Source organism: Balaenoptera musculus, chromosome 10, assembly GCF_009873245.2.
Source record: "Balaenoptera musculus isolate JJ_BM4_2016_0621 chromosome 10, mBalMus1.pri.v3, whole genome shotgun sequence".
NCBI lineage: Eukaryota > Metazoa > Chordata > Mammalia > Artiodactyla > Balaenopteridae > Balaenoptera > Balaenoptera musculus.
Window position 1 is genome coordinate 81,081,503 of NC_045794.1, and position 19,247 is coordinate 81,100,749.

The following is a 19,247-nucleotide window of genomic DNA, read 5'->3' on the forward strand; positions in this document are numbered from 1 at the left end:
GCCGCAGCTCGCGCCCATCTCTGGAGCTCGTTTAGGCAGTGCTCTGAATCCCCTCTCCTCGCGCACCCCGAAACAATGGTCTCTTGCCTCTTAGGCAGGTCTGGACTTTTTCCCGGAGTCCCTCCCGGCTAGCCATGGTGCACTAGCCCCCTTCAGGCTGTGTTCAAGCAGCCAACCCCAGTCCTCTCCCTGCGATCTGACCTCCGAAGCCACAGCCTCAGCTCCCAGCCCCTGCCCGCCCCGGCGGGTGAGCATTCAAGCCTCTCGGGCTGGTGAGTGCTGGTCGGCACCGATCCTCTGTGTGGGAATCTCTCCGCTTTGTCCTCTGCACCCCTGTTGCTGCGCTCTCCTCCGTGGCTCCAAAGCTTCCCCCCTCCACCACCCGCAGTCTCCACCCGCGAAGGGGCTTCCTAGTGTGTGGAAACTTTTCCTCCTTCACAGCTCCTTCCCGTCCCTATTCTTTTGCAGGTCCCGTCCCTATTCTTTTCTCTGTGTTTTTTCTTTTTTCTTTTGCCCTACCCAGGTACGTGGGGAGTTTCTTGCCTTTTGCAAGGTCTGAGGTCTTCTGCCAGCGTTCAGTAGGTGTTCTGTAGGAGTTTTTCCACATGTAGATGTATTTCTGATGTATGTGTGGGGAGGAAGGTGATCTCCATGTCTTACTCCTCCTCCATCTTGAACGTCCCCCCCAGAAATTCAAATTTTTCAGGGAAGAAGTCAGTGTCAATCCAGGCTAACAGTGATTTGAAATGTTATGGACTGTAAAAGATGTTAAAATGTGAGAAAAATAAAATAAAATAAAAAGTGCCCTAGGCTCTATGAAATAATATAGTTATTTCATGTTTCTACCAATTGGCGCAAAGGAACCATGGACTTCCCCTGGTGCCCCAGGAAATTGACTTGGATCAGAACTTAGATGGGTTACCCTGGGATCAGAGCTTACGTTGCTCTGTCTTACTCTCATCCAAAGCACTGGCCCTGCCCAGAGAGGTCCTGAAAGAAGAACAGGGAGTTTTATCAGGCTTGGCTCAATGATCAGGGTGATGGAGGTTTCAGGCCATAACTGTTCCAGTCCAGCAGAATTCTTCTTAGGGCAGATGGCAAGCTGTGTTACTGGGCTCACTGCAGAGACCAGATCACACTCTTCTTCCAAGTCAATAAAATAAGGACTAAAATAGTCCAGTGGGCAACTACATCACTGCTCTTCTTTCCAAGAACAATTCTGATGGAATCAAGGAGAAGAAAAATTGTATTGAGTCGAAGCTGGAAAGGAGGTGAATAAACAGGCAGTATGTGAAAATGATGCTTATGATAAGCTCAGTTCTAAATGAAAGGACAGATATTTTGATCCTCAAACATGGTGTCTGCCCATTTTATCTATTATGGAAGCTCAAAATAATACATTCCTGGAAAACCTTTTGGGGGTTTCACTGGTGAGGGAACCTAGTTTAAAATCAGTAGTTATATAGAACCAAAAGCTCTTGAAATGAAGGATTTCTTCATGCACTTGCTTCCAGATGTGTTAGATTAGACCACTGAAGAGACATAATACATTTTTGCATATTAAATGACTTTTATCTTTTTGACCCAGTGTGAAAGAATTTTTAAATTAATTCAACTTGCTTTACTCCACTGACTAGCGTACATTTATATCTTTCTGTCTAGTATGTATTCTAGTTGACACCAAAGTGCTCTTCTTTAAAAATTTCCCACAACCGTATTATCAGCTGTTGATGGCCTCCTCCACCTTCACATCATTATTCTAAACTAGTGAGGTCTTGCTGCCTAGGTAGTAGTTATGTTTAGAGATACATGGAATAGTTCTTAAAGTTCTGCTCATGATTTCCAAACTTGAAGAATAAAATGTAAAATAGGCATTGCCTCTGCTATCGAGGTTGTCCAGCGAAAGATCCAACTTTCTTACTCTCCAGAGAGAAGTAAAGTCACACAGATATGTTAACAGTCCAATGGTTCAGATTGTTTTGCTTAGAAGATACATATTATTCTAGTTTCACCAGTCTAGCCAAAGAGATGTTTTGATGTATTCTCTTTATGCAGCTTATCTCCCTAAGTGAAATGGAGCTAGTGGGCCAATAGTAAGATGTCTTAGGAGAAAACTGACCAATGAGAAAGATCATCTCTGCCCTTCTGATTTAACAGTCTTGATGAAAAGGACGTTTAAAAACTAGGGCTGCTTTTATTCCCTGAGGATCAGTGAGAGATCAGAGCCTCATTTAGGGGTGGGAATGCTGTGGCGTGGATCTTGCTAGACCACCTGATACTCTGAGACCAAAGTTAACAACTCATGACTTCTACAAGAACATGGCAAGCAACTAAAGATGGGAACATAGCAGCAGCCGCATCTTCATCCAAGTAGAGTTATTTGTATCATGTCTAATGCCACCTACGTCCTTTCTGATAAAGAGCATCCAGGTTGTAAGAATTTGTACCTTTAGGCCAAAAATAAGAGGAAGGGATGAGCTAATGGGTACCAAGTCTATATTTTCCTTTCGTTCTATCGCCTTTAAATCAGTAGGCTTATTTTCCTTCTGCTAAACATTTTGTGCTTATGAATGCTGAATTTGAAACAGGCAGCTGGACCATTCCAACTAGTCTAGAAGATAATTTGCAAAAATGGAACTTTTAGACACTGTGGAGGTTCATTTGCCTGGCTGGTAGGCCCCAGTGTTTGGATGTCATGTGAGTTCCTTACTCTATTCGTTTCCTATCGCTGCTATAACAAATTACCACATTCCTATTGGCTTAAAATAACAGAAATTTGTTATCTCACAGTTCTGAAGGCCAAAAGTCCTAAATCAGTATCACTGGGCCAAAATCAAGGTGCCATCAGGATCACACTCCCTCCAGAGACTCTAGGGAAAAATTCATTCCTTGCCTCTTCCAGCTTCTGGTGGCTGCTGGCATGCTTTGGCTTGTGGCCATATCACTCCAATCTTCAAGGCCAGTATCTTGAAAGCCTTCTGCTCCACCTCCACACCAGCTTCTCCTCTGTGGGTGTCAAGTTTTCCACTGCCTTCCTCGTGTAAGGATACATGTGATTGTATTTAGGGCCTAACTGGAAAATCCAGGATACCTCCCCATCTCAAGATTCTTTACTTAATCACATGCATAAAGACCCTTTTTTGAGCCCAGTAAGGTAATAGTCACAGGCTCTAGGGGTTAGGATGTAGAGGGCCCATTTTTCAGCCTACCACACTCACTGCTTACCTATCATTGAACACATACAAAGTCACATAGATAGAGGCAGAGATCCAATCTGAAAGCAAGTGACAAATTATCAGTTTACTCTTCTTCAAACTTTGCTATATTCAGTTATCAGGAAAATTCACTTGCGAAGAACTGTTTATTCAAACAACGCTAGATGAATAAGATGCCTAGAAAAACAAAACAAAACAAAAAACCTCTTTGGATCACCATTTTGCATCATGCCTTACGAAGAGCTTAATAAGGAAATGAGAGATAAAACAGAGAACTAAAATCTCTCTACATCCTCTGATTGTGCTACATCTACCCTCAGTTTTTGTCAACTGACGCAGGTGTCTGAGGGCAGGAGAAAGAATGGAGTTGTCCACCCTTGGAATTCAATATATCCTTAAAATCCTTATAGAAACTCTGTGACAAAGTGAAAGCCATTTGCTTTTGTATTGGAAGAGGACATGCTTCCCTGGGGTAACAAAACTCAATTCAATTCCCGACCCAAGGGAAGATACAGACTTGGATTTAGAGTTAAACCATTCAGAATTTAAATACATCAAATTCCTAATATCTTCAAATGTCATGTTGGTGAGTCATCCAGGCAAGATGGTGTGGTGGATGAGATTAGGGGTGGGGATAGAGCAAGAGCAAAAACAAGATCTGAGAGCCTGCAACTCTGGAAGAGCCCAAAGTGACCCTGAATTTCAAAAACAGGAGGAGAAAAGCTGCCAGTGAAGCCTTCCAAAGGAAACCTTTGCTTTTTGTTTCCACCTTTTATTTCCACTATTTTCTCTCTTCCATTAAATATTTTCTAGCCCTATAGTAAATGTGATGTTCTGAGTGGGTGTGAGTAAGAGGCATTCTGGGATTTAGACCAGAAATCACCCAACAGATGAAGGCACACGTGCACGTGCACACACACACACACACAGAGCTATCCTCACACAGAAGGCTGTGTGAAGACACCCGTGTACGGTGTGGAGGGTAAAGGGACTCTGGAAGCTAAATTGTACCGACGGTTTCTAATCCCAGTTCACCAGGGATTTAAATTATATAATAAGGAAATGACTTGTTGGATAACTTCCAGAGTTTGTCTTAAAATTTAATTGCAGCCTACCTAACACTTTTATAAAACATATACATTTTACTTAGGTTTCTTAGTCAAAATATTCCTCTAACTTTTTTTTAGTAAGTGACGAAAGTGTTCTAGTTGTAATTAATGGAGTACAAAAATATTGCAGAAACATGCCTTAAGGCTTAAACTATAATTCTATTACTAATATATTCCCTTGGCTTGCCTTTTGAACTCTGCTGCCTCTTGCCTTGCAGCTGTGTTTAATGAGTGGAGAGATTATTCAAATGAGCCCACAGCAGAGCATTATTTCTGAGGTGCTCGCCATCTTGAACAGGCATCCTCTCTCACAACCAGGCGGTCAGAGCAAACCATCCATTCCTCTTTAGTTACCTGGCCATGTATGTGGTAATATAATTCCATAGACATCCAATCACATCCCTAGATTTGGAAAGAAGCTAATGATACTGTGACCAAACAAAATGACAGCAGAAACAGCCTTCAAGGTGAAAAATGAGAAGATACCTACACCAGCCTCTACCCGGCTTCAGCTTTCAATTTGTCATTGCCTGTCAGTGATGGAGATTGTCAGTGTCTAATAATGAAAACATGCAGCCATACAAAATAGTCTCTTTAAAACGCACTGTTTGCTGGCATATGGCCTTTGTCCCAACTAATATTGAAACGCAACCCATTGTAAATGGGCAGGCCAATGTTTAATGATTTTTAGGATGTTAAAATGAGTTTCTATTCATGTAAGATTTAAAAGTAAGTATAACTCTCTAGGGGAGAAACCCCTGAGACGGTTACAAAGTTGCCAAGAAAATTTAATAAGAACTAATTTTAAACTGATAAACATTCAATCCAATATGGTGGGATTAAGCAATAAGAATTCTTCCTGGGAATTTACAGAGAGATAAGCATCTCATGAATAAGTAAATTCTGAAACAGGAGGCTACAGGGTGTTTATTGATTTTGAAATCATTTGTTTGAGAAATTGCCCTTGAGGAAAAGACTATTATGTCTGATAATATAATAGTTATATTCAGAGACAACCCACTTCTTTGGCTGATGGCAGAATATAAAGATTACCCACCCAATACAAAATTTATAAGCAAAAATTTAAATTGCAAAACCTGGGTTACTCATTATTATAATCTTCCATTTCTTAATATCTAGAAATTAATTTTCAGATGTAATACAAAAGTCAAAAATAAGTAAAAGCTAAATAACTGAAATCCTCAATTCACAAATAGTTTTGCTACAACTGGAATTGGGGAGTTTTTTTTGGAAAAAAAGGCTCTCTCCATGGACATCCTAAATTCCATACCCATTAATCCCAATTCCTTACACCATCTGTATCTACCTGTGCAACTCGGGATAATTCGAATTAAAATTTGGAGAAGCTTCTGAATCACTTCAAAATTTTAAAAACAAAATGTTCTTTCAATTTATCATTCTCGTGAAAGAAAAAAATGCAATCATTTTTAACAATGGTTGGAAACATAAATGGTGTTTTGTAAATTCTGAGTTAGTCAGAAAATTCCAATACAATGCTCTGTGTTTTCTAACAATTAAAAAAATTATTTTTTTCTAAACACTTCCCCTGAAGAAAGTTGCCACATCTCTTAACTGTCATCCAACATAAAGTGAGGTAACAGAATTCAATTTAGTTGCCAATGACTCAGTTTCTATAACAATACCATCTTCCATGCTGAATCACTATTGGGTTCCACAAAAGTGGTAAAATGCCCATCCTCCCCTCCCTACCTCTAGTTTCTGAAAAAGAATGAGCAAACTCTCCCTCTCTCTGTCCTCTCAATTTCATCCCTTCTTATCCCTTCTAGAACTTCACTACATCAATTGTGCCCTCTTCTATGTCTATTCTGTTACCTCTTCTGTTGGCTATTTCCTCTTAGCCTACTAACATGCTCAAGTGATCTTAATTCACTAAAAATTAAGATCGCCCTCTCTCAAGTTACCAGCTCATCTTCAGCCATATGCTTGAGTAACTACACACTGGTCTCCACACTGTCACTCCACACACTGCTTCATCCTTTGATCCATTTTCCACCAGCATGCTGAAACGTCTCTTAAACCTCCCCCGTGTTCAACTGCTTCAGGTTCTCTTAAGGTCACCCCCTTAATCCCTCTCTGCCTTCCATGACCCTGCATTCTCCTGGCTCTCCTGTCTCTAGCAGGTCTTCCTGCTGGCCTCTGAGCCTGAAATACTATCCTACTTTTCCTCCTAAAGAAACACTATAAACCCTTCAAGGTCAACATAAAATACCACATTGTCTGTGGAATCTTCCCTGACTCTGTCCAAAAGAAGGAATCATCCACACCTCGTACATACCTCTTTAAAGCTCTTATCACATGAAATGGAACTTCCATTCATTAATTCCCCAAACATTACGGAGCATCTTCTTGGTGCCAGGTACTCTTCCAGGCACTTGGGACATCTCAATGAGCAAAACCAAGGTCCCTGCCTTTAAGAAGCTGCATTCCAGTGGGAATAATTGTGACACATAAGAATATTATGTAGGAAAAAAAAAAGAATATTATGTAGTATATTAGAAGGTTATATGCCCTACAAAAAAAAACAAGAGTACAGCATGGAAGGATAATAAGGATTGCAACAGTGGAGAAAGACAGCAGTTGTATGACAAAATATGGTGTTTGCATGTTTGTCTCCCCTGCTGGATTGTGATCTTCTTGAAGGCAGAAATCATGCCTTATTCATTTTTGTACGTCCAGAGATTAGCCCAGTGCCTGGTACATGGTAGATTGTCATTTATTCATCTGTTTCTTCAATAAACATCTATTGAGGAGTAACTGCCCCCAAGGACCGTGCTAGGCACTATGAATAATAATAACAGCAACACTTATTGACTGTTTATTCTGTACCAGCTACTTCCATTTCATGTATGAAGAAGCAAAATCTCAGGGAGGTTAAAAATCTTATTAGTCCAAGGTCACAATGTTAACAAATGGCTGAGCCATAGTTTGAATCCAGCCAGTCTGACTCCAAAGCTTGTAATCTAAGCTACGTTACACTGCCTCTCTAGAACCTATCCTCAAGCTGTGTAAAACTAGTAGATAGGACAAATATCAACAAACTGTTCCAGAGTGACCAACCATCCTGGTTTGCCCAGGACTGTCCTAGTTTCAGTACTGGAAATCCGGCATCCCAGGAAACGACTCCGTCTCATGCAAACTGGAATAGTTGTTCAATCTAAGTCTCTGCTCAGATTTTGCTTTCTCAATTAGACCTACTGACCTTTTAATCTGCCCTCCTGCACCACACCCATATCCTGAACGACTTTTTCCTACCATACTTACTATCTTATAACAAATATATAATTTGCTTATTTGTTATGTTCAGTGTTTCTTGCCCATCTATCAATTAGAGTGTAACTCAAGCACCCAGAACAGTACCTAACACTCTATAAAGAGCTGCTTTCTAGCACTCAAGAATGAGTGACCCAGCATGGCAAGTGCCCTTAAGGAAATATGCCTCTCATTTTATGGAGTCAACAAGGAAGGTCGGGGACACCTTCCTGAAGGAACTGTGGCTAACTCAACGACTGAGCAGCAGATTGACCAGTTGACAAGGAGGAGCCCAAGGGTATGGGAAAGATATTCTGAACAGAGGGCATGACAATCACAGAAACCCAACTGGCATGGTGCTGTAAGTACGTATGTATGGGATGTGGGGTGCTTAGGAGAAGTTTGGAGTTGCTGGGATACAAGGAGCGAGGCAGGAATTGGCCAGATATAAGGATGAAGAAATAAGCATAAAATATATTTGGGTTTCCATCTGTCTTTAGCATAAAGTCCAAGCTCTCAACATACAAAGTCCTTTATTATCCCAACTTCTAAGCTCCCATTACTGCTTCATGTATCCATTCCAGTCAAGCTGGACAATCTGCTATTCTCTGTTCATACTCTAGACTGTCGTACCTTCTATGTCTTTACAGAGAAATACCTCTATTTAAAATGCTCTTCCCCTCCAGCTTCTCAGGCATTCTCCTTCAAGGTACAATTCAAAACCACCTTTTCTATGAACACCCAATGGCCCTACGAAAGCAATAGTCCTTTCTCTCTTAATGCTCAGAACCATTAATCTGCACCTCCAACTCTTGCCTGCTTTCTTCTCTCTGTAAGGTTACCTTTGTGCAGAATGTTTACCCCCCTATCTACCTCTAACCTCATCTCTGACCTCCCACCTGCTCTGAGGACTTTGGCTTCTTTCTGCTCCATGAAGTTGCTAGCTCCTACCTCAAGACTTTGGCACTGGTGTTCCTTCTGCCCAGGACTCAATCCCTCAAGATCTTCATTTGACTGGTTTTTTCACATCATTCAGGCCTGCTGCTCAGAGAAGCATCCCAGAACTCTTCCCCTGTCCCAGCCACTTTCTATCATATTACCTCTGTATTCACTTCTTTATAGAGCTCACCAGTACTTTTTTTTTTTTGGCCATGCAGTGAAGCTTATGGGATATTAGTTCTCTGACCAGGGATTGAACCCCAGCCCTGGCAGTGAAAGCGTCAAATTCTAACCACTGGACCACCAGGGGATTCCCTCATCAGTACCTATTTTTAAAATGTGTTTATTGGAATGCAAGCTCAATGAGAGCAGAGACCTTGTCTATCTTGGATTCGGCTGACTCCCCAGTGCTTGTAACACACAATAGGATGAATATGTGTGGAAAGAATGAAAACCTCATGGCCTCTATTAACTTACCAGCTAATTTGAGAACATAGAAATTCCTTTATGTCTTTGAACCCCCAATGGTGCATAGTCTTTTTCCTAATGGATAGTAGTCATTCAAATACTTATTGAGTGACTGAACAAGAGTTCTCTAGATATATTCTAATGATAAAAACCCTACAAACCAACGGCTTTTAAACTTTGCTGTCCATTAGAATCATCTGGAGAGCCTTTTAGAAATGCCAGTGCCCTGGTCCCACCCTCTGATATTCTAATTCAATTGGTTTGGGAAGGAGTTTGGGCATCCACATTTTTTTAAAGCTCCTCATATGATTCTAACGGACAGCCAAGGTTGAGAACTGCTCTAAACCCTATAAAAGAATGCTAAGTCCAAATAAAATGTTGAATTCCAAACAAACTTTAGGACATGGCCATTGATTTAATTCTTGAATTGCTCGTCATGAGGAATTGTGAGCAAGTGCCTGCTGAAAGAGAACACTTCGAAGAAAAAAAAAAATAAAGACTTTGGTGCCATACACTGAAGGAGGTGGCCTTTCAAAGCAAACATTTCTTAGACCCATCTACTGTTCACAATTTCTTTGGAAAATTCATTGGCTATAGCACATGCAGGACCCCACAATGCAGACTAGGAAAATACATACTGTGTCATAAAGGCATTTAGAATCATTCTTGAAGTTATTTGGCGGCTTTATGCAAAAGGGTGGATTATACCTCCTTATCAAGGTATTAATATGAATGTGTAAGCCCATTGTGCTCAGGATTCAATAGACCTGCAATGATTTAGGCAGAGAGTGTGTTTGTGAAGCAGAAGAAAGCCTGCCTAATTAGGAAACAAGGAATGGGAAAATAAATAAAGGGGTTGAACAAAGTCAGCTCCGGCTCTAATTTGCCTGGAGACATCCTAACACTTGCTGCAAAATAAATCGAATTTTTGCTGTATACATTATTTGTTAATAAGCTGCCAGCTAGCAGGGGTTTTTTTTCCTGTTTTCCTGTACATGCAGGGAATGGTGTGCATATTTTCAGGCTGGGACATGCAATGAGCCACATGGAGGTAACTCCCAGACTATGGAGGGACAGCTTGGGCCAGGAGGAGACTGTCCCCAACTTGCAAGAATGGGGGGTGGGGAACACAGGTGAGATCCATGGGTTTCACATACTATCTTGGGAGGAAAATATGATTTTTAGAGGCAATTTGACAAGGAATTTCTATCCTGCTAGTCTGGGTTAGCGTTTCTGAATGTGATAAATAACAGGGCTCTTGGACAGCCCATTTTTTCTTTATTTTGATACCCTCACAGCAGTAATCATGCCTCTTGTCAAGTGTTATAAAGATAAAGACAAATGTTCCCTATTGCTATTCTGTCAATGCAGCTCAACCCAAGCCAAAGAAAGGTACCCCTGCCGGATGTGTGGAATGTACCATTTGTCTTGTCTCTGTCACAGATTGAGGCACATCCTATCCCAACAGGATCCTCAGGTCAGAAAAACTGAAATCCACTGCAGACAGTGTTGAGGCTTGCTTTACCTGATCTAGAATCCAGCACCCCATGCATGTTCCCTCCATGCTGACACCGAGATCTATCTTCCTTTTCTGGGTCTATCGATTAGACCGTGCAACATATCTGTAAGGTCAAATAAGCAAAACAATCACTTTGTCAAATAAGATGGGCTTTGGCATCAGTGATTTTTTTTTTTTAATCAGAAAGATTCTGCACAGTTGTCATTTATTGATGGTAGCAATATTTGAAAAACATGAAATGATTTCCAGAGATGTGGTTCAGGAACCCGTCTGAAAAATTGTGTATGCCAAAACAGATGGAGTTCAGCTTAATTGTTGAAATAAATTGTCATATGGAACAAAACACAGCTGATTATTGCATTAACACTAATGTTAATATGCTTCATTATTCTATTGTCATTGTAGCTACAGTTGTCACCAGACTTTAATCAATGTTTATAAGGGAATTCAAAGTGTGGAATTTGGGGCCCAAAGGAGATTTCAGAGATTATCTAGTTATTTTACAGATGAGGAAACTGAGGCTTACAGAGGATGAATGATTTGTATTAAGGCATATACCCTACAACCTGAAAATGAAAGGTATTTTTTAAATGTAGGCCACATTTGGGCAAGTTATTCATAAAAAGCAAGGCCACTATAACTCAAAATAAAAAACAACACTACTGCAAATGAGCATGACAGGAGATTTTGTGCAATTGGACAAAACAGACAGGACTACCTAATTTGACACAATTTCTTTTTCATGCTTAGCATCTCTTAGTTAACACCCAAGATATTATATATGTTCTCTTCTGGAACTTTTGCAATGATTTCTCGCTTAGTATCTTCTTCCCAGGATATTCTCAATATAAAATAAAAACCATTGTGGATGATAGGAGGAAAACACAAATAAACCACAGGAGATGGTGGGGAAAAGAAAATGGGATATGAGAATAAAGAGATATCTTCCATTTCCAGTTGTGGTGAGTGAAGTTTTTTCCTTAGTTTTTCTCATAACTGTTGATCCTTCCCTGGTCCTCTTTTCTCTGTAAAGTTGGAAATGAATGGGAATTGATCTGAAAAGCTATTTCAAAAGTTATTACGGGATTGTCAGTAATCCTCTAAACCTAACTTTCGTCCCTACTGCCACCCCTACACCCGACACACAAAACCCTTTGAAAAGCTAGTGCTGGAAGTCTGAAGTGAGAAAACAGTAAGCCAGTAGCCATCCCCTACCCCCGCCCCAGCTCAAGGTCAGTGACCCAGAAACAAGTGAGAGGAGGCTCCAAACTCTGTGAAAGAAATTGTACAGTTGCGTTGAATGGATGCCTCGTTTCATGATTTGTGTTTCATCCTACTGCGGCAAACTTTTAAGAGATGTCCAAAATCCTTTCATTTTCTCTGGATACCACCCCTGACAGAGTCCTCTGTTACAGTTCTCTTCACCTTTAATTTCCCTTTTATGTTAATTTTTTTCTATCTTTCCCTTCTCATTTTTTAGCACCAAAAAAAAAAAAAAAAAAAAAAAAGTAATTATCTGTGCAACTTTCTGCCTAATACACAATAGGAGCTCAGTCACTGTTATTGAATAAGTGCATGAATCTAGCATTTACTGAGCTCCTGAGTTCTAAGTACTGTATTAGGCAGTGTGTGTTTATGTGTTTGGGTCTGCAATGTTAAGCATGAGTTAGGGTAAAAGTCAAGCTGCTATAATAAAGAGACCTGAAAATATAGTGGCATACTTAACATAGAAGTTTATTTTTCTCTCATGTAACACATCAGCGGTAGGCAAGTGGTTCAGGATGGGTAACTAGATCTGATTTGCAAAGTCATTCTGGGACCTGAGCTGGTGGGTCATCTCTGCTACCCTGAACATGTGGTTTCCATCTCTGGGTCTAAGGTGACTCAATTTCCCAGCCTGAGAAAATGAGGAGGGGAAAATGAGAGGAAGGAAGAGAGAGTGAAGAACAAGCAGCTTTCTAACCACACATTTCTCCCACTCACAGCCCACTGGACAAAACTTTGTCACGTGACCACACCTTAGCCACAAGAGAAGCTGGGAAATTTAGTCTCAAGCTAGACAGCTGTGTGCCCAGATAAAACTCAAATATGAGGAGGTAGAGGAAGTGGGGAGGTCTATTAATAAAGAAAAAGAAAAAAGTGGATGTCAGGGGACTAGTTGTCTGCAACATTGTGATATAAGAAATATATATCTATATTACTCAGATGACCAAAATACATTTCTCTGATGTATTTGATCTTTGTCCATGGTTCCTGGCTCACAGCTCCCAAAAGCCTTGGAATTTCCTGAGCTGTAAGAGCAATGGGAGTATCTTTGGTTATATTTGGTCTCTTGTCCTCTTCCTAAAATCACTTCGGAGCCATAAAGGTGAAATGGGTGTCTTCTTGTTCATAACACGCCCCTTTTCACCACAATTGGGTTTATGTTAATAAGGTGACTTTTGCAAAGCACCTAAAGATGGGGGCTGGTTGCCAGGGGAACCAACCTTAGATAAAGGGGTGGAACTTTCTGTCCCACCCCCTCTGATTTCTGGGGACAGGAAAGGAGCTGGAGGTTGAATCAACTACCAATGGGCAATGATTTAATCAATTATGTCTATGTAATGAAGCCTCCATGAAAACTCAAAAGCAAGCAGTTCAGAAAGCTTCCAGGTTGGTGAATCAGAACATTCCACATGCCACTATGCTGAGCCCAAACTCCGCGGGACAAAAACTCCTTGGTTTGGTACCTCGTCCTAAGTATCTCTTCATTTGGCTATTGATTTGTATCCTTTAATATCCTTTGTAATAATCTGGTAATCTAGTGAGTGAATGGGTTTCCTGAGTTCTGCAAACCACTTGAACAAATTTATTGAACTCGTGGATGAAGTCATGAGAACTTCTGGTTTATAGCCAGTTGGTCAGAAGTACAAGTAACAACCTGTTTGCAAGTGGCATCTGAGGTGGAGGACAGTCTTGTGGGACTGAGCCCTTAATCTGTGGAATTTGATGCTGTCTCCAAGTAGTGGTGTCAGAATTCAGCTGAATTGTAGGACACTCAGCTGGTGTCAGAGAAGTGTTTGGTGGTGTGGGGGGAAACTACCCCCCTGCCATACGTTGGCACTCATGATCAGAAGCCTTATGTCTCTACTACAGTGTGTGCTTTGGAGAAAAGAGAAGCAAAAAGAAAATACACTTTGGGGTTCACAGAATATAAACAAATAGGGATATGAGCTATATCAGTTAGATTTTTCTGTCCCAAACTTAGCACTTTAAACATTTATTTGCTCACAGTTCTGTGGATTAGCAATTTGGGTTAGGCTCAGCTGACACCATTCATCTCTGGTCCACATGTTGTTGGTCAGACTCAATCATGTGTCAGTTAGCTGACAATAGCCTCATTGGCATGTCTTGTGGTTGGCTGTCTATTGCCAGCAGCAAAAGAAGTAACTGCTCATATGTTACTCATCATCCAGCAAGTAAGCCTGAGCTTATCCACATAGCAGTAGTAACAGGGTTACCAAGAGCAGCTAGGGAGGGTCCCGTGTGCTATATTTTTGAATGTTCTACTTGCATCACATGTGCTAATGTCCCACTGGCAAAGTAAATCAAATGGCCAAGCCCAGATTCAAGGGGTAGAGAAACTGATACCACCTCTTGATGGCAGTTGTTGCAAAGTCACATCACAAAAGGGCATGCATATAGAAAGAGGAAGAATTCCGGACCATTTTTGCAAACAATTACCAAAAAAGCTAGACTCAAAGGACACAAAAGAAGTATCATGGAACTTTCTGCAAAGTTTTATAAGAGAAGGCATGTGCTAAGATTCTTGGCAAAATTTTGTGAAAGGAATAATTATATACATATTATCTGTAGCATCATCAAAAGTCCAATCTAAGCAGAATGAACCATTTCATTCTCTAACTTAAAGAATTAAATAAACTCTTTAAAAAGAGTATCATAAAAGCATTAGGAAAACAAAAATAACTCACTTTCTGGCTATCAAGAGTCATGCTCCCCAGAAAGAGTATATTTTGAGCTGAGCAAATAAAATTATATTAGCCCTAAAGAAACTTGGAGAGCATTTTACATATTCTCCCATTTTACCTCTCTAATTCAATTCCATAAGTTTTTATTGCGTACCTACTACATGCTAAGCCCTGTGGCAATTACGTAAAGACAAAGAATATTATAAGATCATGAGTTTGGGATTATTTTATTTCTTTTTTTCTTGTTAAATCATTAATAAAGTGAGTTTGGTGACAGTATTCCTATTTTTTTGGTAGGAGAACTAAGTTCTGAGTGTCTTACAACCTAGTCCAAAAATGGGCAGAAGACTTAAATAGACGTTTCTCCAAAGAAGACATAAGGATTGCCAACAAACACATGAAAAGATGCTCAGCATCACTAATCATTAGAGAAATGCAAATCAAAACCACAATGAGATATCACCTCACACCAACCAGAATGGCCATCATCAAAAAATCTACAAACAATAAATGCTGTAGAGGGTGTGGAGAAAAGGGAACCCTCTTGCACTGCTGGTGGGAATGCAAATTGATACAGCCACTATGGAGAACAGTACGGAGGTTCCTTAAAAAACTAAAAATAGAACTACCATATGACCCAGCAATCCCACTAGTGGGCATATACCCTGAGAAAACCATAATTCAAAAAGAGTCATGTACCACAATGTTCATTGCAGCACTATTTACAATAGCCAAGACATGGAAGCAACCTAAATGTCCATGGACAGATGAATGGATAAAGAAGGTGTGGCACATATATACAACGGAATATTACTCAGCCATAAGAAGGAATGAAATTGAGTTATTTGTAGTGAGGTGGGTGCACCTAGAGTCTGTCATACAGAGTGAAGTAAGTCAGATAGAGAAAAGCAAATACCGTATGCTTATGCATATATAGGAATCTAAAAAAAAGGTACTGGGACTTCCCTTGTGGCACAGTGGTTGGGACTCTGCCTGCCAATGCAGGGGACTTGGGTTCGAGCCCTGGTCTGGGAAGATGCCACATGCCGTGGAGCAACTAAACCTGTACGCCACAACTATTGAGCCTGCCAGCTCTAGAGCCTGCAAGCCACAACTACTGAGCCCGTGTGCCACAACTATTGAAGACCACGTGCCTAAAGCCTATGCTCCACAGCAAGAGAAGCCACCACAATGAGAAGCCCGTGCACCGCAATGAAGAGTAGCCCCCACTCACTGCACTACAGAAAGCCCGTGCACAGCAACAAAGACCCAACACAGCCAAAAATAATTTATTTATTTATTTATTTAAAATAAATAAATAAATAAATTTTTAAATGGTACTGATGAACCTAGTGGCAGGGCAGGAATAAAGACACAGACATAGAGAACGGACTTGAGGACACAGCGGGGGAAGGGTAAGCTGGGACGAAGTGAGAGAGTAGCATTGACATATATGCACTACCAAATGTAAAATAGCTAGCTAGTGGGAAGCTGCTGCATAGCATAGGGAGATCAGCTTGATGCTTTGTGATGACCTAGAGGAGTGGGATAGGGAGGGTGGGAGGGAGGCTCAAGAGGGAGGGGATATGGAGATATATGTATACATACAGCTGATTCACTTTGTTGTACAGCAGAGACTAACACAATATTGTAAAGCAATTATACTCCAATAAAGATTTTTTTTAAAAAAGAGCGTTTTACTAAAGCTACCCAAGGATACAGTGGCAGAACCCAGGACAGCATCCAGAGCCGCCTCTACAGTGTGCTGGGGCACTGTTGACAGGAAGAAGGCAAACAAGACAAAAGAGGACGAGATGGGGACATCTCTTATTTTAGGAATGTTTAGATGTAAAAATAGGATCGTGAAGAATTAGATGCAAGTTATAAAATTAACTCTATGTGGTTAGCATACATACTAATAATATGCTTCTAGAAGCTTCCATTTGACTCAGAATAAAATCCAAGTCCTTATTATGTCCTACAAGGGCCTGAAAGACTTAGCTGTTCCTCTGACCTTGTCTCCTAGCATCTCCTCTACCTCTCTCTGCTCCCACTACCTTGCCTTATTGCTGTTCCTCAGAAACACCAAGACATCTCATCTCAGGGCTTTGTACTTCCTGTCCTCTCTGGCTGGACCACTTTTCCTTCCCAGATCTCTGCAAGCCTTCTTCAATTCTTGGCTCAGATATCACCACACAAAGGAGGCCCTTCCTTACTATAAACATACTATATGAAACACAACCCTCCCTCTGCCTTTCATTCTCTGCCCCCCAACATGTTCTCTATTTCTATTCTTAGAGCTTATCATCTCCTGATTCGATATAATATTTATTGTCTGTTTCTCCTACTAGAATATAAGCTCTTCAGGACCTGGTCTGTTTTTGTTGGCTGTTTTATCCTCAGTACCTAGGAGAGTGTCTAGCACACAGTGTTAAGTAAACATTTGTTGAATGAATTTTTCATCACTGACGTACGTGCATAGATGTATATCATGTATATACATCTATGCATATATCTATATGTATAGATGTATATATACCTACATAATCATATATGTCAATGCAGAATAATTGTTAATGAAGCCCAGAACCATACTATAGCAATCTCTTCTCATCAGGGCCTTGTTGTCACTCTAAAGTTGTTAACTTTATGTTTCTACCTGGTTCTGATCTTCTTTTGTTATTCTGTTTCATCGGTGCTCACTGACTGGTTTCTGATTCGCATTTCACACAGATTCATGAACTTCACCTTCTTTTGTCAGACCAGGTATGACTAATTAAAGAGAATCCCAGTGACCTTCAATTGCTTAAAGTGTACTCTTTCAAGTAGAGAGAACATCTGCCTTGCAATGCATAGATACCACCTATAATAGTTAATTCTATTGCTCTAGATGTTCCCTTTCATATTTGCTATTACACAAACCCAGGCAATGATGAAAGACAATGTCTCCGTACAACAGATTCTGCATTACAAAATGCGCCCCACAAAATTCCTGTTACACAGTATCCACTGCAGATATATAATGAAGAGGTTCAAATGCACCTCTCAATAGTTCGGTATCCTATAAGAAAAGGAAGACTTTCAGATTATTGCTTGGAAGCCTCTCAATTACACAAAAGCTCTTTGTTGTGTGATTGTCTTCTGCTTCTAAAATATCCCCTACCTTAAACAAGTGAGAATAAAAGCTGTCGGCTTCCTAGTTCACTGAGGTCTTGCCATTCAACCCTGTGGTTAGGTACACGTGAGTTACTGAGTACAGCGGGATCATCATAGAAGCAATTCCACAGGAATTCCTGTGGACAGCAGGAACCACAGCTTGGAGACAAAGGAAAAATGTTCGGGGAGAATTTACAAGACAGCATCTACCTTCCCAGCTTTCAGTTCTAGCCCTTCTTTTCGTCCCCAACCACTTCTCCAATTTAGACTCTCACAATCTCTCACTAGACTATTCTAATGGCCTCTAACTGTCCTCTCTGACTCCAGTTTCTCTCTCCTCTAATTTCTCCTTCACAGAATCACATGAGTCTTTCTCCTAACTCACAAATGGCATCATATCGCTTCAATAGCCTTCAATGCTTCCTATTGCCCATAGAGTCAACTCCGTACCCCTTAGCAAAGCACTAAACCTCTTGCTGATCTAATCCCAGGCCACTCTCCCAACTTCATCTCCCAGTTCACACCCTCATTCAGCATCAACACTGCAGCTAAAGAGAGCCGCATATCAGGTACTTTCTGTGTTTTCTCACCTGATTCCCCTTGTTTCTTCCACCAAGAAATCATTCCCTTGAATCCAGCTCACTCCTCCATACCCAGACCACAGTGGACCTAATTCATGAGACCTTCCCTGGGCCTTTCAGTTGAAATTAATTGCTCCTTCCTCCATGCTCCATCAAGCTCTACAATTTCTCCTCTATTGAATATGTATCCTACTCCTCCTTGTTATTGGTATATGCTTTAATCTCCTCACTAAATTGCCAGCTCTTTAAAAATGATTTCATCTCCATATCTCTTCTCGGGCTTTTACTATATGCTACGCATGATTTCAAATGCTGCAGGTGTATTAGTAATTTTTTAAAATACTTACAGCAAACCTACAAAGTAATACTTTTATCTCCATTTTACAAATAAGTAGAAAGAGGTACAGACAAGTTAAGTAATTCATCTACCCTCACAAAGGGTATTGGAGCTAGTCAAACTGACTCCAGAGTCCATATACTTAAACACTATAGTATGAATATATTTAAATTTATCCAAAGAAAGCATTTAAATAGTTCCAAAGACTGATAGAAAATGCTATAAAAGCAGGTGTTAAGAATATTAGGGAGTAACTCAAACTAAAAAAGCCCAGAGAAGTTAAGCTGCTTATCCGAGTTCACACAGTGAGTTACTGGCAGGGACAACATGAAATCTGGGTCTCTGGAGGCTGGCCTAGTGCTCTTTAAACTAGATCATGGCTGCCATGTGGTTCCTAGGGAGTGACTGGTGAGAAAAAAAGAGATGAGAAATGTAATTGAGTCTCATGTAACTGTAAGAAGTAATAAGGAACTCAGGCAAGGATGGATCTCAAGATACTGTAAGCAAACTCCCTAATAAACACACCTCTGAGGATGAATTTTTTTTAACTCTGAAACTCGAAAAACCTAAATCCATGGACCCAAGTAAAAACATGGGCAAAGTGTGAATGGACAGAACCTAAAATTTAATAGCAAACTCTTTTTTCAGTACTTACCACATGTTG

At 40.5% G+C, this 19,247-nt stretch overlaps 1 long non-coding RNA gene across 1 annotated transcript in view; it reads right to left on the reverse strand.

Annotated features, from left to right (window-relative positions):
- The window catches only part of LOC118901515, a 53,115-nt gene that overhangs the window by 12,807 nt on the left and 21,061 nt on the right, over positions 1-19,247 (reverse strand). Inside the window, exon 2 of the long non-coding RNA XR_005021405.1 lies at positions 10,548-10,644. This is a non-coding gene — a long non-coding RNA (uncharacterized LOC118901515). The remainder of the gene's footprint in view (positions 1-10,547; positions 10,645-19,247) is intronic.